General features: G+C 37.6%; 2 long non-coding RNA genes across 6 annotated transcripts in view; one reads left to right on the plus strand and one right to left on the minus strand.

Annotated features, from left to right (window-relative positions):
• The window catches only part of LOC106506610, a 381,893-nt gene that overhangs the window by 264,522 nt on the left and 89,915 nt on the right, over positions 1 to 27,456 (plus strand). For all 4 annotated transcript variants that reach the window (XR_002339929.1, XR_002339927.1, XR_002339928.1 and 1 more), the window contains exons 3-4: positions 23,205 to 23,293; positions 24,710 to 24,790. This is a non-coding gene — a long non-coding RNA (uncharacterized LOC106506610). The remainder of the gene's footprint in view (positions 1 to 23,204; positions 23,294 to 24,709; positions 24,791 to 27,456) is intronic.
• LOC106506612 lies at positions 18,155 to 27,308 on the minus strand. Of its 2 annotated transcripts, none has more exons than XR_002339933.1 (3): positions 26,499 to 27,308; positions 25,402 to 25,561; positions 18,155 to 19,871 (listed from the first exon to the last, which is right to left on the minus strand). It is a non-coding gene; the product is annotated as an uncharacterized LOC106506612 (long non-coding RNA). The 2 variants fall into 2 exon arrangements; XR_002339932.1 differs by having other exon boundaries at positions 18,155 to 20,017.

A 27,456-nucleotide genomic window follows, 5' to 3' on the forward strand; every position in this document is an offset into this window, starting at 1 on the left:
ACCCATCTGTTTCTGATTTCTTTACAATAGGTGAGTAAACCTACCATTTTAAAGAACTACTTAATGGTCATGAAATGCCTTGAAAATTTTAACGTTTTTATCAGAAAGGTAAAAAGACCTTTGAACCAAAGTTTGATAGTAAATAAAGCATTAAAGCCTGTAGTTTGGATCTTGGAAACCAAGGTATTGTTAACATATAAACATGAGCCAGGGACACGGGGGGCGGGGGGCGGGGGGAGTTGGGAAAACCCCTTTATCCAGCTTCCTGAGAACGCCTAAGTATTGTTTCATCTTGGTACAAGGTATTGGCAGTAGATATTTTAAAACAGAGCTCTGCCCAGCCACAACATTAAGTTTCTTTTCTTATCTTTGGTTTTTCAAAGAAAGCATTGCTTCCTTTTCTCCACCTTTTTTTGGGGGATGAATTCCACAATAGGATCTTCTGGGAAATCATTCCTCCCCCTATATGCTCCTAGCCTACCCATTCCAAAGCCTAATTTACCACCTGGAGATAGACATAAAGGGTTGGGGTCATGAACCAGAAAATATCCAAAAAGGGAAATCCAAAAATGGTTCATTCACATTATTATTGACGGAGAAGAGGAAAAAAGCAGAGAAATCTTTTATGTTTCTAAAGTAGTACAGATTTCCAGAGTATTTTTCCATAAGCTTTCTCAGAGTGGCACTAATTAGTGATGTGTGGTCCAGCTGGTAAGATGCTTAAAGAAGAGCTGAAAGGCTGTTCTGGTACCATCATCCCATGCTGTTACACTTGGCAAATAGTATAACCAGCTATAAAGTCTATGATAATCACACTATTACATCAAATTGAAAATCCAGTGAACATTCATCAACAGAGCATGGTCATATGTCCTATTTCTTCTTTGTAGGTATATTAGAAATATATACGCCTTTATTATCATGATGTTGTGTTGAAAATTTTAAGTTTGGTGTTCCCATTGTGGCACAGTGTAAACGAATCTGACTAGTATCCTTGAGGATGTGGGTTTGATCTCTGGCCTCACTCATTGAGTTAAGGATCCTGTGTTGCCATGACCTGTGGTGTAGGTCGCAGATGCAGCTTGGATCCCATATTGCTGTGGCATAGGTTGGCACCTGTAGCTCTGATTTGACCCCTAGCCTGGGAACTTTCATACGCCTTGGGTGCAGCCCTAAAAAGCAAAAAAAAAAAAAAAAAAGGAAAATATTAAGTTAATGCATTAAGGACTTACACAATTCACTCCACATAAATCATCTTATCATTTCGGAATCACAAAATCAAAATTTTTATCCATATTAACAAATACTTCATGGATTGCTGGTACCTTTTTAAGCTAGCAAGCTGCTATTATTTATATGCAAATTATATATAATATCTCAGACCTTTGTAATTCCCATATTATACTGATGGAATTCCTGGTATGTGCTGTGATGGGTTTTGGTAAATCTATTTTCACTTGGATTTAAAACCCTTCCTTGGAGCCCCAAGAGAACTGTCCAATCTCCCAGGCTCACTGAGGATCTGTGATATGTGAATAGTTCAATATACAGTATGGTCATTTCCCTATTCTAAAGGTCACCTTGTAAATAAAACTATTTAGTTGAAAAGACCATTGAAAATACACATAATTCTCTGATAATACAGGGAAAACACTAAACAGCAAAAGGATATGGCCCACATAATAGAGTAAATGTCATGAGGTCAGTATTTAAAATACTCACTGTTCTTGATGTATTACACTTCCAGGAAGTGTTTGGTGAACTAGTACAATTTCACTTCTATTCTGTTTTTTTCCTGCTAAGTATAAATAAAAGTTACCCTTTTCTCTTTTTTTAATAGATTAAAAAGTTACCAGTGATGTGAACTCAAAAGTTATGGGTAGAGTTACAGCTTTCACTTTAAAGAACTTGTAATGTTTTTTTGAAGTCAGGGTCAGTTACCCTGCTGTCAGTTATCAAGGCAGCTAGTCAAATCCAAACTTGAAATATTTAAGCAACCCTGATGCCATACGTAACCCTTTCTGGCCATCAGTGAACTTGGGTGTTGCAGAGTTATTTCTCAGTAATGATAGGCCTTTTGGAAATGAGGAAAAAATAAGTGAAATAAAAATGGTGTTTTTAAGTTAAAAGATCCACCCTGGGGTCTTTGTGATCTTCTGACAATGACTTACTTTTGTGAGCACTTCTTGAACTTTTTTTGTAAGGCGGGAGACGGCTTCACCATCATAGAAGATTTTTCTCCCTCCCTTCAAAATCTTCAAATTCAATTCACATGTAAACTAAGGATGATTACTTCAAATTTAGTTATAAGATTTGAATATTTATAATGCTGTGATAATAGAGTAATGAGCCTTATTTTTCCGTATCATTTCTAAATGTATATTGTCATTTCGAGTGGTTAGTTTAGGGACTTTATACAGATTTAAAGAATGTGGCCCTTGTTTAAAACAAATCTTGCCTTTCTTTTATAAAATTATATTTTGTCTCAGGCATGATCACTTTATCAGCCTAAACTATAAAGCAAATCATCTTCTGAAAGGAAGATTTGGCCTTTGGGAAAAATACAGGTGATTGTGAAAAGCCTGGTGATCAAATGAGGGAGTGTAATTTTTTGTTAAGAGGTAAATGACTCTCTGTTTTTCCATAGCTCACAACTGAAATGCTCGACAACTTAGTTCAGATTGATTACAAAATCAGTCAGCATTTGAGCAAAAAACATTGGCTTTTACTCTGAGTGAACTAAGAATGAATGAATAAATGAATTCAATGAATATTGATTAAGAACTTAGTATGTGACTGGTATACTTCTAGATATTTGGTAACAGTTCTATACAAAAATTTTTGCACTGCCAGTATTTACACCCTCAAGGGGGAGAAAGAGGAAAAATATAAATAAGATAAATAAATAAGAATAGGTTGGGAGAAAGATAAAGTAAGGGAGGGAGAATAGGTCCTGGTGGAGGAGAGTTGCAATTTTAGGTATTGTGGTCAAGGAAGGTCACATCTGAAGAGATGCTGTTTGAGGAAGGGAAGGAAGTAAGAGAGGGAGCCATAAAGATACCTGGGGGGGAGCATTCCAGGTGGAAGCAACTGGTCCATGGTAGGCACTGTTGGCAGAGCTCCTGTTGGCTGGCCAGAGTGAAAACAGGAGATAAGGAGAGAGGGGATCATGTAGGGCCTTGTTGGTCAGCAACAAGACTTTGACTTCTATTCTGAGTGAGTCTGGAAGCCACTCAAAGACATTTAATAGCCAAATGTCTTGATCTCACTTAAAAAGATCACTCTGGCAGCTCTGTTGAGACTAGACTAGAGGCAGACAAGGACTAAAGAAGCAAGCTCAGTTACATATGAGGCTATTGCAATAATTCTGATAGAGATGATGGTGGATCAGATGAGTGAGAGTTATTGGTCAGGGCCTCCACAGGAAACAGGTGGCACACTTAAATTTGGATAATTCAAAGAGAGAATTTTGCTTACTTGTTTTTACAAAGGGGTTAATTGTAAAGTGTGGGTGGTATATAGGGAACCACAAAGGATGGTGTAGTAACTCATGATGAGTAATTCTTACTATGCCTGGGCCAAAAGAATAAAGGAAGAACAGAGGTCCAACACCTGACAAAAGGGGAAAGTTGTGTAGAGAAGGTCCTCTTGAGAGGGGCAGGGACATGGCCATCCCCTATGACCTCAGAGAGTCAGCCAGTGTGATAGATACATGACCTCACTCTCCTCTATCCATCCAGTCTTCCTCATAGGCTCTCTGTTGGCTAAACCCAGTCAGGAGCCAGAGGGCAAGGGGACCATTGATGTCCTTACAAGGCGAGCCTTCTGGGTTAGAAAGCCGACTGGTGCATAATGAAAAGTAGATCTGGCGAGACAAATAGGAGTCACCCACCAGTCTACTTCTCTTGCCCTCAGCTTTTTCTGTTTTCTTTCTTCTGGGTAAGAAATATATGTCTTAAACCTATGGAAAGCATGAAATCCCATCAGATACCATAACACTACTACCTACCATCTATCATGATAAGCACCACTTATGTTATTTATATAAAGTGGAGAAAAATAGAAGAAAGAAAGAATTAAATGAATGACCTAAAAGAGAACTACTACAGATTTGCTTCTGGCTTTGATCCTAAGCCAAGTTTGGTAAGCATGATTACCTTCTACAAATCATTGCAAATCAATCTCTCCTTTGGCTAGCATCATATACCCAGGGCTCTTTACCTGGTGACCTGACAAAAAACTGCATTTATAAAAGGTATGAGCCTTAGATAGTCTGTCTTTTTGGGGGTGATATATGTTCACATTTGTCAAAGACTTTTAGCCAAAGAAGTACTAATAGGTACCCCACTAAGTGCATAGGTTCCTAAAATAATCCTCTTGCCCCCACAGTGTAGCAGTGACTCATTCCCCCCTGGTGATTAGGATCAATCAGGATCAATTATCTTAGCTAGTATTAGGGCTCCCTTTTCTGACTGTTGGCTCAGTGGCACAGAGAACATAAATGACCAAGCTGAACTCTTGGTTTCGAAATCAATGAATCCATGATCTTATTTCCTGATGGGGGCATCTGAGGTGGGCACCAGAACCGTAAAACACAGTCAACCTTAGGTTGTAAAGATGGAAAGAGTATTTTGTCAAGTGCTTTAGTGGTATGATAGTGAGAAGGATCGTTGCACCACTTGGTTCCTGGATGTACACACTTAGGGTAAATCACAAAAAAGTAGCAGTACGTATTGGCTATATATTTAAGGCATATACTCCATCTGTAGTATTGTACCAATAATCCAGGATATCGCCTTACACTTGCATTGCATTCCATGCTAAGTGAAGTAAGCAGGATGCCACCTCTTGCTCTGAATATCTCTTGTCCCATTTCCTCCTTTGGTATATGTGCCACCCAACCACAGAGGCTCACACTGAGGGTCTGTTTCTTGAGTCAGTTTTGGTAGCAGTTACTGTCATTTAGGTTCTCAATCATGATACAAGTGCCATATTCAAATTAGGATAATTTAAGGAAGGTTAACTTACAAGGTGACTATTTACAAAGTGTAGGTGGAACATAGGGAAACTACAAGGGATGGTGTGCTGACCTGTTGTTATAATCAGAAGATTTGTACCACTCCTAGGCCAGAAGAAACTGAACCCAGAAGGAGAAAGTTGCTTGAGGGAGATTGCCTTGAGAGAAATAGGAGACACACCAGCCTTTAGGGATTTTCTGATGGAAGGCAAGGACACAATCCCCTGCACCCAACCTCTCTCCATTCTCGTAAGCCTTTGTCAGTGCTTCCCCAGGGTTGAACCTAACTGGTAGAGAGGAGGTAAGAGAGCTGATTTAATGAGTTGGGTGGAAAAGGGTGGAAGGGAAAAGTGGGAGATATCTGGATATGTGGCAGTGGTAGAAGTGATAAGAAGTGTTTGGATTCTTTTAATGTGAAGGTAGAGCGGATAGATTTTGCTGACAGATTAAAGATGGGGCATGAGAGAAACAGAAATCAAGGCTGTAGCCATGCAGTTTTAAAAAATTATCTGAATAAATTAGAAGATGAAGTTGACATTTACTGAGATGGAAGAGGATGTTAAATGGGAAAGTTTAGGTGGGGTAAAATATAGATGTGTAATTCTTAGATATGATCAATTCTGATGCCCACGAGACATCCAGTGGAGAAGTTCACTAGGACATTTGCCATATGAGCCTAGAGTTCTGGGGAAAGGTCCAGGTTTAGAAATACTTAAAGTTATGAGTCTTGATGAGATCACCTCAAAAATGAATATAACAGAGAAGAGTCTTAAGAGCTTAACCTAAACATGACAATGATTGGACTTTAGGATGACTAAGAGGAACTGGTAAAGCTGACTGAAGGGACAATGGGACAGGATAAAAGTATGTTTGATGTCCTAGAAGGCAAATATAAAAGATATTTCAAAGAGATGGATTATCAAATGATAGTGACTGAATTAAGTGAAAATTAACTATTGCATTTAAAAAACTTTAGGTCATTAATAACCTTCATGTTTAGTAGGTCAGTTGGGACAAAAGCTTGAGTGGAGTGGGTTCAGGAGAGAGAGAATGGAACAAGAAAAAATGGACACTGGGCATACAGATACATTTTTAAGCAAATTTGCTATAAAGGGAAGTAAGCAAATGGGATGTTTTTGAAGGGGAAAGTGGAATTATTAGTCTTTTTGGTTGCTGTAATAATGGGAGATATCAAGTGTCTGACTATGTGATGAAAGAAATGATCAATAAAAAGGTACCATCAATGATGCGGCAGAAAGAGGTGGATTGGTGGAGCACTATCTTCTAGTAGGTGAGAATGGAAGAGTTGGTCTTAGCTAGGTACATGACACTTTACTGTAGCACTGGGAGAGAAAATAGACTACATAGGCTCATGGGAAGGTAGGAGAGTAGTTGTGGTGATGAGAACGTTTGGGGTCTAAGCTGATTGCTTCTATAATCCTCCTGAAGTAGGAGCAAGGTTATCAGCTAAGGGTGAAGATGGAGGACAAAGTGTTGGACATTCACAGAATGGAACAGCCCTCCAAAGAATAGGAGAAATGAATGGACTAGGGAAATAGAAATACAGTGTGTTTTTTGAATAGCATTGATACACCCCATAAAATTCTTTCAAGGAAAAGGAGACATCATGCGTGTGTGTTTTTCTCTAGGCACGTTCAGTTGTACGAGTGCAACTATGGGAGTAGAACAATAATTGGGTAAAACGAAGACTACAGGTTAGCCAGCAAGTTCGAAGAAGTCTACAGATAAGATGCCATTTTATGATTAAACTTGGGTAACTGAGCAAACAGTCTTTGTTTCTAATACTGTTACTAAAGGTAATAATTAAACGGTAATAGATTCACTGTGGAACATAGTCCTTTTTTTCAAGGTTAATTTTAGTATAGCATCAGGCATTTCAAGCCATATAACTAAACTCAATTAAAATTTTCATATGCTACTACCATTAAGAAACCAGAAGACCGGGAGTTCCCGTCGTGGCGCAGTGGTTAACGAATCCGACTAGGAACCATGAGGTTGCGGGTTCGGTCCCTGCCCTTGCTCAGTGGGTTAACGATCCGGCGTTGCTGTGAGCTGTGGTGTAGGTTGCAGACGCGGCTCGGATCCCGCGTTGCTGTGGCTCTGACGTAGGCCGGTGGCTACAGCTCCGATTCACCCCCTAGCCTGGGAACCTCCATATGCCGCGGGAGCGGCCCAAGAAATAGCAACAACAACAACAAAAGACAAAAAAAAAAAAAAAAAAAAAAAGAAACCAGAAGACTGGATCTAGGCACATTTTATCATGGCATGATACAAAAGGAAATTTAGTTAATTTTCTCACATGTTGCTTTGATTCTGTATTAGCTAAAGGGTGATCTTTAGTTGTCATTTCCCACCAAATTAGGGAAGTTTTATGCTGAAGAGAAGTGAGATGGTTCTATTCATTCTGGTTTTAGACCATTAGGTTTGCATGTTAGTTTTTAATATGTTTTTTTTTTTTTTTTCCCCCAGGGCTGCACATGCAACAAACAGAAGTTCCCAGGCTAGGGGCCAAATCAGAGCTGCAACTGCTGTCCTACACCACATCTCACGGCAATGCTGGGTCCTTAACTGTTAACACTGAGCGAGATGAGATGTCAGTTCCACATTATATAGTGGAATGAATGAATGGAAAACTGCCCTTCAGTGTGATTTTAGGGGTAGCCAATTTTTCCCTTTTTCTACAATTCCCTTCTTAGAGATCATACAAGTGCCTAAATTTCCTGCCATTATTGTGTACTTAGAATTGAGACATAACCTCCTGGAGGAAATCTAAGATGCCATCTGTTATTCCTAAGGGATAATACAAAACCCATTTGTCCCAGTCATCGTTCTTGCTTAGTTTATTTTATCATATTAACAGGAAAGAAAATGAAGCCTGGGGTCTATGGCATACATATCAGGTGGGTTTTGATCAAAGATAAGGGAGCTGAGAATGAGCTTGTCTTTGTGGGAGGCAATGTCTTGGTCAATTTCCCATAACCCAAGGGTATGGTTACCTGAGCTGTGTCTCTCAAACAAAAGAAAATGCGTAACTAAAAGATGATTGAAAATAAACTGAAGATTAACCCCAAACAGGCTCTGGGCTCCAGCATCTGATCTAAAACTGTTAGTTTTTAAAGATAAATTTATCTTTCCTCTCAGAATAGCTAATAATATAACATTTATTTACTGCTTCTTGTATTTGGGGGCAGTCAAGAAAAAGCATGTAAAGCTGGCATGCATGGATTAGTTTCTTTAAGCCTAACAGTAACCACTGATGTTATTGTTTCACAGCAAGAGAAAACAGAAGCTTAGTTTAAATAAATGCCTAAGGTCATAAAAATTAGTGGAGGGTCCAGACAAGATTTTGGAAAAGATCTACCTGACTTTTTATAATAAAAAAAATCATGAGAGCAGGCATCCTCCTTGTTATGTGTTAAATTGCCTTGTGCACTGTTGGCCACTAATAAATGTTTATCCAATTCAGTGCAAAGGACTTCCCTATTTCAGGCTGTGACTTCTTCCACATATGCAAAGTAATGTGGAACATTAAGATGCTTTGCATAGAAAATGAACACTGCATCAATGAAAACCAAACCAAAAATCCCATCATATTTTCTTTTAGTTAGTCTGGTAGTTGAGGCCAGAATACTTTCTGACACAAACTAGCACATGCCTTCACATCTTTCACAATATGTATTTTTCAGTTGTGTGATTCCTAAGAAACCTGCAAGTATATTTTTGTTATTGAGATTGTTTGAGAAGCGTTGCCTAGTCTGATTCTCAAAGGCATCCATGTGAACACGAGGGCCACTCTAAGCAATATGAGATATCTGACTATATTCTGATAACTCTATTTTCCACTGTAACTAATTCCAGTTTACTTGCCAACAACTTCAGACATCAGCTGAACACTTGCTGGAGGGGAAAAGAAGCTTCAAGGGTGGAGATGTATTTTAAAGGATATTGAATAAGATTAGTGTTTGTCACTGGGAAATAAGGAGCCTTGCTGAGGGGATAGGCCTGTGCTGCAGAAGCACTGACTCAGTGCAAGGTTTGCAAAGGGCTCTGCTTTCTATACCCATTCAATTCAGAGATTTCTGGGTAAATCTATGGAAGGAAATTCATGCAGGAAAGAGGGTGGAGATGGAAAAAAAAGTTCATACTTAAGTCACAGTCTATGGATAAGAAGGAATTTGAATATTAATGCACAACCTTGAGAATTAAATTCCCTGTCCAGCAACCTTAAGAGCTGGCAGCTGGCTAGAAGCTGATAAGGAATGTTGGGTGGGGGTAGGTCCTGGGAGGAATCAGTTCCCAGGGCAAGCTCTCATCCCTGGCTGGCATTAGAAAGAATTACAAAGCATGATTCAGAATCTAATTTTGTCAGCTGGTGATTGGCTCCCACAAGGCTCTGGCCTCACAATGTGTTCTATTAAGTAATGGGAATTGGGCCGTGCCCTTTTTCTCTGCTTCACGCCTCCCACCCCATTTTTCTTCCCAGTGCTTCTCATGTCTCCATCATGAACTTAGGTGTACTTGTTTCCATGGACATTCTAAAAGGTATTTTAAAAAGTCTCCACAGCACACGGAAGGATGCCAACACCACATTGATTTTTAAAATTTAATTTACATTGTTTTTGACTCCTGGGCTGCCTAGGGAATAACGGCATAGCCCTGTCAGGATGGGCAAAACCCAGGTGGGAAAAGGGCCAGTTTATATGAGACCCCTTCATATTCCTAATCCTGATCTAGTGGCTTTGTGCGAGAGAGGCTTTTATCATTAGCAAAGAGTAAACCTCTATGCAGAAATACCAAATAAACATACTGTGTGAGAAGTCATTGGTTTATGTTAACTTCACAGAAAGGGAAATGAATGAAAATTGACTCCTTAACTCGTTTTCATTTTTTTTTTTTGCAGCCAAATGCCAGATACCTGTCAAAACATCTGTTTATCCTTTACAATATGATTTGTGTCATCAATGATGAAACTCATTTAAAGGCAATAGCTTGCACATCTACAAAAAGGTGGCATTATGTATTCAGAAGACAGGCAATATGGGTTTTATTGTTCTCTTACGTAACCTAACAAGAGTTAGTTTCTCAAAGAGTTATGTAACAGGACCGTTCTCCTCTCCATTTTAAGATTTGTGTATGTTGTTATTCTCTCTGATTTCCAGGCATACAAAAATATAATTAATGAGTGAGAGTGAGGTATTCATTAGGCAGAAAATATGCTCAATAAACATTTCTAAGAACATTTTTTCCCTTAAAATTAAATCACAGGATCCTTTCTTTCTCATTGAAAAAATTTCCATTAAAGAAAATTTAAAGACCTCCCTCACAAGGAGTTGAACAATCTTAGTTCTATTCTGTCTTTTCTTATCCTCAAGTTATGCCTGTTTCAGATAGGAAAAGCCAGTCTTTGGTTAAAGAAAAGGTCCTGCATGAGATACTAGACGACCTGGACTCTTATTTCTGTTCTGGCACAAACTAGTCATAGCTGTTTGACTAAGTCACTCTCTGGACTAATTTTCCCATTTGAAAAAAGGGAGGGAACTGGCTGGTTCAGAAGGCAGCTTCCAAATGTGTTTCCTATGTCAAGCTCAGGTGTTTTTTTTAATTATAATCTGTATTTGAATTCCTCTAGATAGACATGCATTACCACAATTTACCACAGTCCTCACCATTCCTTATTACCCTGTTTGTATGGATATGTGTACTTGTGTATAAGTTAGCTTTTGTTGTGTAACAAAAAACCCCCCAAACATAATGACTTCAAAGCACAACTATTTACTTACTCAATATTCTAGGGTCAGTCCTTTAGTGGCCTTATTTGGGTTGTTAGTTCTGCTGGTTTTGCCTGGGCTTGTTATAACTTATCTGTGGTCTACTGCCATTTAGCAAGGTGGCTCTGTTTCTGGGATTGGCTGGCTGTCACTTGGGGCAGTACATATGTCTAAGACAATTCCTCGTCCAGCAGGCTAACTTGAACTTTTTCTCATGGCAGCCTCTGGGTTTCAAGGCCACAAAAACGGAAGTTTCAAGGCCTATTGTGCCCTAGACTTGGAATTCTTACAACATCATTTCTGTTTTATTCTATTATCTAAAGCAAGTCTCAGACCAACTCAGGTCCAAAGAGTGGGGAAATAGATTCCATCTCCCAAAGGAAGGGGCTGCAACGTATTTTGGTCACTTTTGCAAACAAGTACAACCTTCCTGCAAGTATTTAATCTTGCACACTGTGGACTGCCTGGCCTTGAATTCATTCCCAGACTAAAGACAAAGCCAATCACAACCAAAACAAACAAAATGGGCACTCCATCTCTCTATCAGAAGCATACTTAAAAGCACTCGACAAGATGTTCAAATAAAAATCACTTTAGAGTAGGATTGGAAAGTCCGTTGCCCATTGAACCACAAGTGCCCAGATGGTTGAGGATTTCTGCCCTTGGTGACCAGACATTTGTGCCACAAATTACTGGCAGTTTCTGAACTTGGGTTATGCCCTCGTCATAATAGGGAGCTGCAGTTCCATGACGGTCAGCCTCAGGGATGGGAATTCTGACTGCGACAAGGAAAGCTTCCAACTGTGTCCCTGTGTGTCCCTGCAGACAAAACACATTCTGAATCACTTTGGGGGTTTGGAACTCAGTTTCTAGACACCCTGCTTAACTTTATCCCAGAATACTCTTAGTTTGAAATAATGATTTGGGGAAATTTCCTTCAGAGTTGGGAGCTGACTAACTACCTTTCATTCACTGTGTGGTATGAAGGAAAGACTGTCCAATTCTGAAATACAAATATAGCAAACCCCACTTTATAAAGTACAGATATGACATGCCACAGGCTCAGTCATAAACTCTATGTATGTACATTAATTTCTATAGATATATTGATAATACAATAGACATTCATTAATTGGCCATATACTAATTTCAAGATACTGTCCTGAATACTGTAATGACTGGAAATATGTATAAGAAAATGTCCTTTCTTTCAAAGGGACAGAAGTCAGTCTGTGGTAGCAGCTGTTCAAACTCTGAGTCCTTATGAAAGAATTTCTCTTGACATGACTCAGGAAACTTATAATCAGTTTTCTCCTGACACAAGAATTTTAACTGAATCTAATAAATAGAGAAATACCTGTTTTCATCCCTTAATTTTGAATTGGAAGATCTATAGATCTTAGCTTGCTGTTTTCCTTTGGGGAGGTGACAAGACACATGGGGAAAGATTCCTCAGCCATAACAGTTAATTAAGAATGCTGAATTTCCAGTTTCAAATGAAGCTTGTCCATTCCCCTATGGAAAGGAGCTTCAAATCTGCCTCTCCCTCCATAGGGGGTCAGCAGGCAGGGAGAAAGGCAGTTAAGTCCCTCCAAATGATTGAGCCTAGGGAGAGCATGAGGGGACCGTGGAAACAGCTGATGCTCTGTGAAAGGTAATTTCAGGAAAAAATAAACAACTTGATAGAAAAAAAAAAAAAAAAGAGGACATTTGAAACACTGCATGGGAGAGTTAATCCAAGTGGCCTACAAATATTTGAAAAGATGCTCACATTTATTAGTAGCCAATATAATGCATACTAAAGTGCAATAAGATATTATATACTATATATCTGTTCTACTGCTAACAATTAAAAATAACAACCACTGAATACAGGTAGTCATATCTCTAGAGGGGAGGTCTGGGAAATCATATTTTAATGAACTTTCCTGGTGATTATAATTCATGTGAACCTTTGAGAACGACTGCTCTTGTATATAGACCTAGATATTGTTGCATGCTTTTCAGAAAGCAAGTTGACAAAACCTCATAAAATTACAAATATATGTACATAGCTCTCCTTAGTCTGAAGATATTTCCCATAGAAAGAAGCACTAGGAAATAAATATATATGGGCAAGGATATTTATTGTAGCTTTGTCACAAAGGCCAAAACCTAAAAAAAGATGAAGACAGAACAGAAGATTGAATAAATATATCCACTACTAGGGAAAAGACTGAAAATATGAATTAATTGTACATTAGAAGAACTTTCAACAAATTTTTCCATAGAGTTAAGCAAATTGTGTGGAAATCTGTCAATATGATCCAATTTTTTTGTTTTCTCTTGTTTTTCACTATAATTATTTATTTTTAATAATGATTTTTATTTTTTCCGTTATAGTTGGTTTACAGTGTTCTGTCAATTTCTATTGTACAGCAAAGTGACCCAGTCACACTTATATGTATTGTTTTTCTCACATTACCTTCCATCATGTTCCATCATAAGTGACTATAGTTCCCTATGCTATACGGAAGGATCTCATTGCTTATCTACTCCAAATGCAATAGTTTGCATCTATTAACTCCAGCCTCCCAGTCCATCACACTCCCTCTCTCTCCCCCTCCCCCTTGACAACCACGAGTCTGTTCTCCAAGTCCATGAGTTTCTTTTCTGTGGAAAGGTTCATTTGTGTTGTATATTAGACACCAGATATAACTGATAATCATAATGTATTTATCTTTCTCTTTCTGACTTGCTTCACTTAGTGTGAGTCTCTCGTTCCATCCATGTTGCTGCAAATTGCATTATTATTATTTATTTTTTGTCTTTTGTCTTTTTAGGGCTGTACCTATGGCATATGGAGGTTCCCAGGTTAGGGGTCAAATCAGAGCTTATAGCTGCTGGCCTGTGTCACAGCCATAGCAATGCCAGATCCATGCTGAGTCTATGACCAACACCATAGCTTATAGCATCGCTGGATCCTTAACCCACTGAGCAAGGCCAGGGATCAAACCTGCATCCTCATGGATACCAGTTGGGTTCATTAACCACTGAGTCATGACGGGAACTCCACAAATGGCATTATTTTGTTCTTTTTCATGGCTGAGTAGTATTCCATTGTGTATATATACCACATCTTCTTAATCCATTCATCAGTTGATGGACATTTAGATTGTTTCCATGTCTTGCCGATTGTGAACAGTGCTGCAGTGAACATGTATCTTTTTCAAGGAGAGTTTTGTCCGGATATATGCCCCACTCTTGATCCAATTTTGTTAAGCAATAATAAAATATAAATTTTTTAATAATAAAAATTCTGTTAAGCAATTGTACATTGGTTATAAGCAGGAGAAAGAAAGAGAAGGGAAAAGGCAAAGGGAACAGAAACAATTAACCTTGGCATCTGCCACTTCCTGTCTCAAAAAACTGTTAAGAATAAAGAGCAAATGTCAGTGTATAGTATTTAAATCCTTTTCCATTGGTTCGCCACTTAAGCCTTCGCCTCCCCTCCCCCATCCCATCCACACATTCAGTGTTACCATCTCCCTAGTTTCCTTCTGTTTTCCCCCAATCTGAAGTGCCTTCCTCTTTCCCTACTAACTTAAACCCTGTCTGCAACCCCTGTCAAATAGGAAATATTATAACACATTAGATAGTTTTACTGTTGTTAAAGAGTGAATTCAAATGACTCTTCTCTCTGTGACATTTGTCTTAATTCTTCCAATGAATATTCATGGGTCTTTCCTCTATACTCCAAACTCATGAATAAGTCTCCACACAAAACTTTAATTTTTTTATATTATAATTAGCTCTTTACACATCTTTCTCTTCGTACTTGATTGCGAGGTCTTTGAGATGAGAGACTGTGACAAACTCATCTGCATATTCTCACAGCATCTAGTGATGCATGGTACATAGTAATGGCTCCTTGATTGTCGGATGAATGTATGAAAGAATGGTTTCTCTCATCTAATTGTGCTGAGGAATTGTTTGTACTGAATGCTTCACGGTGTCCCATCTATTTCTTTCAGTTGGTAATAGCAAGCATGTGTTTTCAATGAATAATTTAATTTTTTAATTTGTATTTTTAATCAAGGCAACATATGGACACAGATTAAAAATACTTTTTAAACCACAAATAAAGAAAAATACCAGTGTTCCATTCCGTTGTCGTTTTGCCATTTTCAGCTCTTTTAACTCTACTTTCTGCTTTTTTGGTACATATTCCTAAATAATATGCATATACTGAAATGTGATAGTTTATTGATTGTAGACATTATCTATTGATCTGCAGTTATACTTGGTAAATTAATTGTTAGCTCTGTCCTTAGAGAAGAACATAATTTGAGTCTAAGCATTAGAATTTTGTCTACACAGGGCCAATTGATTCTCAAAAGGACTGAGACTGTGACTTGCCCTGTGTCAGCCCTTGACTCTCTTATCACTCAATAAACTGATTTCTTGGCTTAACCGATGTGACCATTGCCTTAAGTCTTGGGACTGTCCGTAGAGTCCACCGTAATGCTTATTTCTCTATCAAGCTTTCAGTTGATGCCTGTGTTTAAATACTGGCTCAAGATTAATTTTTTATATTTGCATTTATTAGATGCAAATGATCCTGCGTTAAAATCTTGGCAAACACTATATGTAGTCATCACCCATGTACCTCCACGCATTATGACTTTTGGAAAGTGCCAGTGGAATTTCCCATTTGGAAATACATGGGAATACAAATCATGAGGAAATAACATCTGTAAAGCCCGGTTATTCCTTTGAAACTTCTCAAGAAAACATTGTAACAATATCAATGGTAAGCAAAATTAAACATAAATTTCAAAACAATTCAGTCTGTTTCCAAGAGAAAATTTGTGAAGGTTAGTTTTTGTTTATCTTCTGTCATCCGGATACAACTTCATACCTCAAGGGGAAATGGTGTCAAACATAAGCTATGTTTGTCCTAGACATGTTCATTTAGTCAGAAGAGGTCAATCCAAGGCTACGAAGTGTCCAGAAATTTTCTCCTTATATCTTGGCCAAGAAAGTACAAGCAAGATAGAGATAAAGTTAAGAAAGCAAAAGCAGGTGTGGTCTAGTCCTGGATGGTCTATGTTCAGGAAGAATGAATTGAGTTTTAATTGTTAAAATGCAGAGGCAGGTAAAGCTTTATGTCACTGTGTGGTCAGATTATTAACAGTGGTGCTGTCATCAGCAACATTACTGTGTCTGAGCCATGTGTGTGCAGGCCTGTTAGTGACTCAGGGTGATATCACTGGTGTAGGCCAGGGGGGGTACTGGCAAAGACAAAGACAGAATCCAGTAGGGAAAGGTCCAAAGAAAGTTAGCTTTTGAGTCAACATTTATATCTACAAGATCTAAACTGGGGAAAGCACAGAGTGTCTCCACAGCCAAAGCCAAACAAATAGATTTTTTTTTTTTTATGAAAGTAACATCCTTATGACCTAAATGGGTGTCTATGCAAATTTTAAATGGAGAACCACAAATTCAATGAACTAAAATAGTATCACATCACCCAACATATTTTCAGAAGTCAATCTTTGGGTGAAATGATTTCTGGGTTTCTTCACCAGGTATGGTTTTGGAGTGTGATGTTTTTCATCAGGCATGTCTTTGTCTATTACTTTCTTTGTGGGCTTTTGACTAGAACAGGGAGAGACATTACTCAGAATGAGGACAGAGACTGAGACTGTCTGTTTCCAGGAACAAAACTTTATTTTAAATGTCTACTTTGCTCCAGCGTTCTTATCTTGTTTTGTTTTGTCTTGTTTGTGTGAATGTGTGTTTGCATGTAACTACACAATGAAAAAAATCTTCAGATGTTTATCATCAGATTATATGGACTTACAAATTTAGAAAGAGTTACAGATTCCTCAAGGCATGAAGGTGTCTTACAAAAGGATGGGTTGTAAATGCATGTTTATTTATTTTTTCCAAGCACAAATGTAATACTTAATGTTCATTGCCAACAATTAAAGCGTTACAAAAATATTTAACAAAAATACCAGTGATAACTTCTGTTAATAATTGACAGAATACTCCAACATTTTTTTCTGTGGATTTATATACACATAATAATACTGTTACAATTTAGGGGTGCAGCCTTTTAAATGAAATTGAATCAGAATGTACATACCACAAAAGAATGGGGTATAAACAATGGACTTGCTTTTCGGATGTCTAAAACTGCTATGGACAGCTCATTCCTTTCAGAACTGGAGCATTTAGACAACTTCAGATCATTGTTTCTCATTCAAAAAAGTCACATTTTATAGACAAAAGTAACTTTATTACATTTATGTAAGTTGATTACATATAGAAAAGAGCTCATTGAATAGCTATTTTACCATAATTACTTTATTTGTATTTGTTTGGCTTTTTACAATACATATTTATATAAGATGACAATGCATTTAGCCAGAATAAAATAATTCAGTTAATTTTGAATACTACTTCCCACATGTTTAAATGGAAAAGAATGAAAATGTTTTACTGCAAAATAAGAGAGAGTTCATCTTACTGGTACTGGAATCTGATATGAAGAAAAGAAAAAATGTTAATTTAACCTATATGTAGGATTTCCTCTGTATTAAATGACTTATCTCTATATCTTTTCAGCCCTATCATCATATCAAGTGTTAATTTTCCCCTAATTTTTTATCTACATGAAGTTTTTAAAATGTATTCTGATGCTAGCATGATATAATACTGAAGGCTGAATTATAAATCAAGAGACCAGCAGCCATTATGGAGAACAGTATGGAAGTTCCTTAAAAAAACTAAAAATAGAGTTACCATATGATCCAGCAATCTTACTCTGGGTCATATACCCAGAAAACACAAAAATTCTAGTTAGAAAAGATCCATGAACCCCAAAGTTCATAGCAGCACTATTTACGATAGCCAAGATATAGAAGCAACCTCATCAACAGATAAATTGATAAATAATCTGTGATATATATATGATTATTATATATATATATATTACTCAGCCATAAAATGCAATATTACTCAGCCATAAAAAAGAATGAATAATATCATTTATAGCAATTTAGATGGACTAGAGATTATCATACTAAGTGAAATAAGTCAGACAGAGAAGGACAAATATGATATCATTGATTTGTGGAACCTAAAAAATGATACAAATAAACATATTTATAAACAGAAACAGACTCACAGACATAGAATATAATCTTTTGGTTACCAAAAGAGAAGGATGGGGAGGGACAAATTAGGGGTGTAGGATTAACAGATACACACTGCTAAATATAAAATAGACAAAGAAGGACCTGCTATGTAGCACAGGGAACCATATTCACCATCTTGCAATAACCTATAAGGGAAAACAATCTGAAAAAAAAAAAGAATTGTAAATATATTTGAATCACTTTGCTGTACACCTGAAACTAACAACATTGTAAATCAATACACTTAAAAAAAAAAAAAAGAGAGAGAGAGAGACCAGCACAAGGGCTCTAACTTGGCCATGGATTTGCTATGTGGTTTCAGGTCTAATCAGGTGATCTTCTGAGGTGTCCATTAACCTGTGCTGGAGGAATCTACAGAGGATTGAACATAACAGTGTCTAAGTCTCCTCTTGGTGTCTATCTACATTAAGTAAAAGCCTGTAGTCACTCTTGGTGTGCCTTTTACTTTGGCCATCAGAAGTTTGCCCTAGACTTTCCTCGGGACAGTACTATGTTAAAGAAAGATATTATTCTAGATTCTCCTTCCCCAGAGTCAAGCTGTTTTCATAATCACTTGGATCTGGGAATGAAGAGCTTTCCCCACAGGGGCATATGTTTTCTATTTGGAAAACAGTTCTGGGAAGGCCATTCTAATCAGGCTTGTGCACCTTCCTTTGAACTTGATGGCTCAGTAAACAAAACAATACCTCCAAACTATTCCAAACACCAGCATGAGCTGCCATCCTTGATAAGTTAGTGTGTGAATCTCTCTTTCCTTGTTGCTTTTATTGGAAGTGACATATCGTATTTCTGCAAGAAATTAAATCTGACCCACATGGAGCTCTTTTACACAGAAAATTCGAGAACATGGGTTATTGGCAGATGTAAGGTAAATAAAGAACCTTTGATGGTGTTTGGGTGCTATGAAGCGCATTCACTGCCACAGACCAGCAGTGACTACATCGTTCACAAGTGGTAAGGCTGCAATAAAGTTGTGCCATTCCTCCAAAAGTTGTGGTATTGAAATTTATACTAATCATCCTACTGCCAGTTGTATTTGTGTCTACATATCTATCTAATTGTGCTAACTTTTATGGACTATTTTACTCCTTCCCATTCCTTTTTTCTGTTACTATGGAAAGGATTGGCTTATTAGTTTGGGTAGAGGAAGAAATGATGACAGTCAATCTTCAAGTCTGAAATATGTTCTCAGGTCTGGAAAAGTGGGTTGTGAAAGAATTTTGAGCTCAATTGATTATATGTAGCAGTTTAAGTTAAACTATACTAATCTGAATCTCATGAATTGGTAGAATATGAGCTTGAAGACAAGTTAGTTCTTTATGGGGCAACAGACTTATTTACCCCGGCAATGAAAATATGACTAGTTGTATTTTGTTCAAAACTTGATAAACAATGCAATGATATTACAAGTTGAAGCATTACTTCATTTTGGATCTTCAGTATTTGATTATGAGCTGTCCTCAAATTTCTTATTTACATTTCCCGCTCACTTGTATGTGACATTCATTCATCAGGAAATTAATGAGGGCCTACTATGTGCCAGACACTTTGTCAGATGTTAGGGTATAACTATAGCTCTGAACTGACTGGAATTCTGGGAGTTATAACAGTTATATTGGTTTCCAAATAATAATTAACTTCTGAGGTTATTTGTGAAGGCCATTCTGATGACTTCAGAATGAATGAATTCAGAATGATGACTCTGAATTTTTGGCAAACATAGGTCCATCCCATGTTTTGAGAGTTGAGTGAGGTCCCCTGGAATGTTCTAGGAACCCAATCTCGGTATTTGCTAATGAATCTGGCAGTTAGTTCTCTTCATGAGTCTTAAGAGCCATGAGGTTGAAGTCTTTTCACCTATGATGAAAGAAGAGGCAACTTTGAGGGAACAAAGAAAAACCAACAATAAATTTTCCTACTCACAGTTATGCAGTTTTTCCTAAAAGAACAAGTGGAAGATCTAGGTGAAATCAGATTTGTGGTCCATAGGAGATTCTTGGATCCTGTAGAGAGGTAATCAGGAGACCGGAAACATCATGCTTCACAGAAAGTTAGGCCAAATTCTTATAAGCCTAAAAAAATTCATTTACAAACTTATTTTCTGTTTTTCCTTGTGCACATTTTGATGAGTGGTATACCTCTGGACAGGTATTCACTTCCCCTTAATTTTAAAATTTACTGGCATGAAGTTGTCATAGCCTGTTTTTTTTTTTTTTTTTTTTAAATGTCTTAGGATCTTTAGTGATTCCTTTTCATTACTGATGTTAACTATTTGTTGTTCAAATGTAATTCTTTGCCTCTTTTTCCTTCCCTCTCTCTGACCCTTTCGGGTGCTCTCTCTCTCTCCATCAGTATCACCAGGAGGATATTTTATTATTCTTTTTGAAGAGTCACCATTTAGCTTTGTATGTCAATTGTTTTAATCAGTTTCTATTTTTATGCTAATTACTTCCCTTTTCTATTTCCTTTGTATTCACTATGTTGTTCATTTTTCTAACTTCTTGACAGGGACACTTAGATGATTGACTTCTAGCTATTCTTCTTTTCTAATATATACATTTTTAATGCTATACATGTCCCTTTATAAGCACAATTTTAGTTATATTTTATAAGTTCTGATATGTCATATTTTCATTTAGTTCAAAATATTTTCTAATTTTCATGTTTTCTTTTTGACCCTCTGGGTTATTTAGAGATGTTTTGTTCTATTTAATTTCAAAATAGAGATTTTCTGTTTATCTTTTTTTATGGTCTCTAGCTTAGTTCCACTGTGTTTAGAGTACATCCTTTATATTATTTCAAGGATTTTGAAATTCAGTGAGATTTTCTCTATAGCACAAAATATTATGACTTTGGAAATGTCCATAAATATTTGAGAAAGATGCAATTTCTGAAGTTTGCAGGAGCAATGGTCTAATAGCCTGAGGTCAGGTTTGCTAATTATATTGCATGTCTGCTCTCTACTTTCTAATTTTTTGGTGTATTTATTAATTAAGACTTTTTATTACAAACTTCTGCCACTTATATCAAATGCTATTTCTACATCTATTGAAATGTTTTCTTTCTCCTTTTTTCCATTAATGTGGTAAATAATTTATATATAAATTTTTATATATAAAATTATATAAAAATATATAATTATTTCAAAAAATCAAAATAATTATATATTGATCTTTCAGATGTTAAATGAACTTTATATTTTAGTATTGATGAATTGTCTTTTTTAAAATTTGTTTAATAGTATTGTGTGCCTTTTAAATTTATGGCTTGATGTCTTTTGTCACTTAGGAAAAACTCCTAACTATTATCTTTCAAATATTGTTCGGTCACATTCTCTCTCTCTTTTCCTCTTGGGATTCCAAATACCTGTATGTTTGTTAGAAACTTTCAATATCTCCCATATGATTTTTACATTCTTTCCTGTACTTTTCATTAATATTTCCTTTCAAATGTTAGTGTGTGTATTTCTTCCTGATCTCTGTTCAGTTTCATTCATTCACTCCTCAACTTTTTACAAATGTTTTTAAAAATCATTCACTGTGTTCTTAATATTTGTTATTGCATTTTTAAAGTTCTGTACTTTTCATTTTATCTTAAAAACAATTTGTTTTATTACAAACTTCTTCCTATCTTAAAAAATTTCTTGAATATTTCACTAATACTTAATTTCATATTCGGTATCTTCATATTCAAGACATCTTGAGGGTCTGTTTCTATTATCTATTTCCTCTCACTTTTTCATCATTTTTTATGCCCTCTTTGGTATACTAGTTAAAGATTTTTTAATATAAGATATTGTATTTCATAAATTTTAGAGGTGTTTTGGAGCTCTGGCTGATTTCTATCTTTCTCCAGAGAGGATTTCTCTTTGTTTCTGGTAGACAGCGAAATTGGTCACTGACAATCCTATATCACTTTAATCCCTTTGGGAATTAAGATGATTTAAATATGGGTTCAGCCTCCATGAGGTTTGGGCTACTTCCAGTTCACCTTTCTTCCTTATGTGTGGTCTTCAAGGTACCAACCAAAGACTGAGTGTTTACCAAGGATCTTCTTCCTTGGTGTGCAGTGTACTCCAGTTTCTGTCCTTCTAACAATGCAAACCTAGCAAAATCTCTGATGAGCCTTTCAGCTTCTCTTCTTCCACTTTCAAAATGAGCAAAAGCCTTGAGGGGAAACATGGAAACCAAATAGCCGGATCATGTCTCCGGATTTTCCTCTGTTTTGTGGATTGTGTACCCTCCAAATTTTCACTACCTCAGAAGCCCTCCAGTGCCTTTAAGTAGATTTGAAACCATTTTCTTCAGCTCTTCCTGTTGTTTTTGGGAAAGCAGAGATGGGCCAAAACTACTTAATCCACTTTTGCCTGGAGCTAAATCGAAAACTGAAGTCTTAATTCAATGTACCTATTCTCTCACTCCTAGTCTGCTCTATTCTAGGAAATACACACAATTCCTCAAGCCTGAAATATAGAAATCACCCTTCATTTGTCACTTTCTCATATATCTCACATCCAATTCATGAGTATAATCTACCAATCCTCCTTCCTGAATGTTCTTTTGAAATTCTCTGACTTCACTGCTAAAACCAGATCCAAGTCATCTTTCTCTCTCATCTACGTCATCAAAATTACCTTTATTTTGGTGTCTTACTGCTTGCTATTCATTCTTTACAAGGAAGCATACATTATCTTCCAGTAAGTGACCTCCTCCTCTTTAATGTAAATGACCTTAGATCAGTTTGAATTTAGAACAAAATCCATTCCCATAGCTGCCAATATCTGTCATGATCTGGCCTCTGACTGTTATCCAGTCTCTTCTCACATCCATCTTCTCCTTTAAGCTACATGTCGGATACAATGGCCTTTTACATTTTCTTAAATGATATTTCTTAACACATAATTTCTTTCCTTACAGTTTCTCAAACACAGTTATTCCTCCCCCTTTCCCCACCCACAGACCATCACAGGGTCTTTGCATAAGCCGTTTCACCCTCCACTCCATGCTCTGTGAGCTGAGTCATTTTCATCCTTTGAGCATCACTTAACCATCACCTTAGTGAGGTTGCCCACATTATGTGATATGGATAATATGCCATAAAAATATAGAAGAAAGGCAAATGAAAGTGAAGAAATAAGCAGTGAATGGTTGGGGGAATAACAATTGGAACATAAAATGAATGTACCTCCAGGGATGATGCCGAGCCTTGGATGGTAACCAGGAAGACCAATAATGGAAAACACACTTGGAGAGGTGGTATGTTATGAAGAAACTTGGGAGGTAAGCAGAAGAATTTAAACTTGACATATAGTACAAGCAAAAGAGGAGAAAGGGAAGAGTGATGGGATGAAAGCGTGGGTTTAAGATGATTAGGCTGCCAGTAGTGTGTAGGTGGCCTAGAGGTTAGCAGGAGTCAGTAAGGTCAGCTTAGAGGCTGCTCTTGTAATCCAGGTGTGAGGTGATGAGGGGCTGGATGAGGGTAGCAGCAGTCAAGATGGGGAAGGTTTGGATTTCAAAGGACAATTTGGCAGGACATGTTGACTGATGGGATATAGGGAATTAAGAGGACAAAGTTGTCAAAGATGTCCCCAAGGTTTTATGCCTGAAAAAACTAGGAGGTGGGGAAGTGAGAGGGAGAGCTAATAAATTCACTATATTTACCTGTTGATTTAAAGATATAAACAAATTGGAGTTCCCATTGTGGCTCAGAGGGTTAAGAACCTGACACAGTGTCCTTGAGGATGCAGGTTTGATCCCTGGCCTTGCTCTGTGGGTTAAGGATCCAGCATTGCCACAAGCTGCGTCATAGGTCACAGGTGTGGCATGGATCACGCACTGCTATGGCTGAGGCATAGGGCAGCAGCTGCAACTCTGATTCAACCTCTAGCCTGGGTTGCTGCCGGTGTGACCATAAAAAGAAATAAAGATAGAAAGAAGTTATTCAAGAAAAGAATTGCCCCAGAAGAAGGAGACAATGAGGTTATTTTGTCTTCAAAGGAAAGGATAAACCTAGGGGTGCGGTCAGAGACCCCAGGGGTTCAGAAGCAATGAAATGCCTCTCAGAGGGCCTCACTTCCATTCAAAGAATCAGCAGCCAGACAGGCTGAAACCACAGTGTCTGGTCTTTGAAAGTGGGTTGTGAGGCCGAACAATCTCACGGTGCTCATCTGTTTCTTAACTTCCCTTTTTCTGAGAAGATAGCAGACTTTGCTGACCATGACAGAGATAAGGGGAGGTCAGATTTGGAATCCTCTTGCTACGGTTTTGTAACATATTGGGGCTATAAAGCCCTCTGTGTGTTTTTGCCCCAAATCCTTTTCTTATTTTTTAGACCCATATGTATTTTGGAGTCAATTTAATCCATATGTTTCTGATTAATTTATGCTTAGCTCATCAAAATGTTGTTTTAAGAAGAAAAGCTTATAAAAAAACAGAGTCATGCTTCACCAGCCACTGATGAAATCAACTCCAGAAGACTGTAGCTTAGTCAGAAAATCAGCCGAGCTAGGGGTCCAATGGGCTCCAAAATGTGGAAACTCATTGTTATGACCCCAGAGAAACCAAGTATGTTAAACACGTGGCTGAAAAAAAAAATCTTAATTTTTAGTTTCTTTACAGGTGTTTGTCTTTGATTTCTAGATATATTGATTTGTTCTTTGGATTAATTATTTTATTCTTTTGATTTGGTTTCCTGAGTTGTTCAGCCAGCTTCCAGTTTGCTATTCATACAGCCAGCCGAGTATGGAGGAGGCTGGGAGATGAGTCTATTCTAAAATGGTAAGTCTGGGAGTTCCCATTGTGGCTCAGTGGTAACCAAGCCAGCTAGTATCCATGAGGATGCGGATTTGATCCCTGGCCTTGCTCAGTGGGTTAAGGAGCCAGTATTGCCATGAGCTGTGGTGTAGGTTGCAGAGGTGGTTGGGATCTGCTATTGCTGTGGCTGTGGTATAGGGTCGCAGCTACAGCTCCAGTTGAACCCCTAGCCTAGGAACTTCGTATGCATGGTTGTGACCCTTAAAAAAAAAAAAAGATATGTCTGTTTTCCTGGTGAATATATGTAACTATGTTTTTGTCCATTGAAAGGCATCCCTGCAATACAAGCCATAGAAGTTTAGTAGAAAATCTATATATTTTGTCTACTTCAGTAACAAAGGTGGAATTATGAGTGTGTCTCTGTCATCCTTCAGATTTAGAAACAAAATGTTTTTAAAACAAATTCATTGTTCGAGATTACCTGCATCTCAGAAAAGTCCTAAAAAAATAAATATTGACTGCATTCCAGAATTAGAATTGACATCATTTTTCTAGTACCAGAACATTTGCAGGGAAATCATAAATAAGCTTCAACAAAATGCAATCTAATCAACTTCATTTGAACATCCACATACCATTACTAATAATTTAAAGTTGCCTTCTCTGTCCTCTTTGCAAATATAATTTCATCTGCTTGCTCCCTCAGTGTTGGTTTGAGCCTTATCTTTCTTGTTTTACTCCGGGCACACTTTTTGGGGGTCTCAGTCACTCCAAAGTTTGATGGTGATCTGTGAACTAAAGACATTCAATTTATATTCAGACTTCAGTTCCCTCCCTCATGTTCTAGGCAGGTGTATCCAAATACTTCCATTGAAATGTCGGGACTAAAACAATGGACACATCCCAAACACAACTCAACCTTATTTCTCAGATTCCTCTGTCTTCTCCTCTTCCTTGTCCTGTGATGTCTATTCTGGCTTATGGAACCACCATCCACCTTGGGACCCAAACTGAGGACATAGGTGTCGACCAAATTCTTCCCTCTCAGCACCTACTCAGGCACAGACCTTCTAAGGCTGCCCTTTAAATGACCTTCCCAGGTTTCTCTTTTCTCCATCTGCACCACCACTGCTAAGAGGCAAGCCTCTCCCAGTTAGTATAAGTTTTCCTAGTCTTGCTCCTCTGCAATAAATTCTTAATGCTGCCACGATCACCATTTCAAAATAAAAATATGATGTTTTGGTCAGGTGCTTCAGATCCTTAGGAATTGCTGTTTCCTACATCTGGAAATCCAAACCATCACGCATTAGTTCTAAGATACAACACAATCTTCTGATCTCCCCTTGCTTACTCCCTAAAGCTCATTTGCTTTCACTTTCATCCCCTCACATCAAATTCAGCCGTACTGGATTTCAAGTTCAAGTTCTTTGAACTCACCATTTCTTTTTTGCCCTATGCTCCTACCCCATAAGGACCCTTTTGCTTGAAATTTTCAGCTTCTACCTACACTGTTTGCCTAGATCACTCCTGCTTATCCTTTAGGTCTGGGTTTAGATGTAACTTTTTCCAGAAAACCTTCTCTTACTTCCTCTTCCCCCATATACTGTAGAAGCCTCTCTTTTTCTATCATCATATTCAGAGTACTTGATTTCATCTAAATTGTTTGTTTTAATCATAGACCCCACAAGAACAGAAGCTCTTTGAGAGAAGGGTTTTGGTCATCCTTACTTACCACTGAAACTCCAGTAGTCGTCACCTGGCACATAATAGGTTTTCAATAAATATTTGTTGAATAGATGAGTGAAGAGCTTTTTCATATCTCTGTACTTTCACACATATTATTTCTTCCATCTTGAATGCCTCTCTTTGTCCTGTTTGATCAGTGAATTCCTACCTTTGCTTTGACTATTCACAAACATCCTGCAGAACTAGTTTCTACAAGGCACACGCTGGGAAAGGCTGATGTGGTACCTCTCTCTCCTTTGACACAACCCAACACTGAAACCTAGAAAAGTAAAGTGACTTAGTGAAGAACAGACAGCTGTCTATAAAGAGGAACCAGGATGCAAGGGTATTCCCAGTATGTCACACTTTTCTAGCAGATGATAACTCAGTTTCATTTGTAAAATACAAGCCCTGTCACTTTTTTTTTAAAAAAAATATAACATCAAATCACTTCTTCTTTTGCAAATTGCCAAAAGGACACATTTTGTTGGTCCACTCCTGGTTCATCCTATAACAAAAGAAAACTCAGATAGGAAGAGATGAGGACTTGTTTGCCATTGACAATGGGAGAATGAGAACATGAACAGAAGAATGAAGTGGGCTGCACTCTCTGAGTAACTTTTTCCACAGGAATGAAATGATTAGTGCTGCACATCATCAGAGTTTGGAGTCCCTCCTTGGGAATTTGGTGTTTATTTTAACCAACACTTTTTCACAAATATGTTGCTCCTCCCTAAAGATGTAAAATTTCACCATTTATTAAGCCCTCTTGGCTGAGCTGAGGATTGTAGCATTCACATTCTCACATGCAAAATATTTCCTAATCACAGCAAACGTTTCACATCTGCTCTTGGGTAACTGGCCAAAACCCAAGAAATACAGGGATTCTTAGAGGAGCTTTGTTGATCCCCAGCCAGTCTCCTTGACATTGGAGAAGAACTATAATGAAAGGGACTCCTCCTCCC

Source organism: Sus scrofa, chromosome 17 (genome assembly GCF_000003025.6).
Source record: "Sus scrofa isolate TJ Tabasco breed Duroc chromosome 17, Sscrofa11.1, whole genome shotgun sequence".
In the NCBI taxonomy this organism is placed as follows: Eukaryota; Metazoa; Chordata; class Mammalia; order Artiodactyla; family Suidae; genus Sus; species Sus scrofa.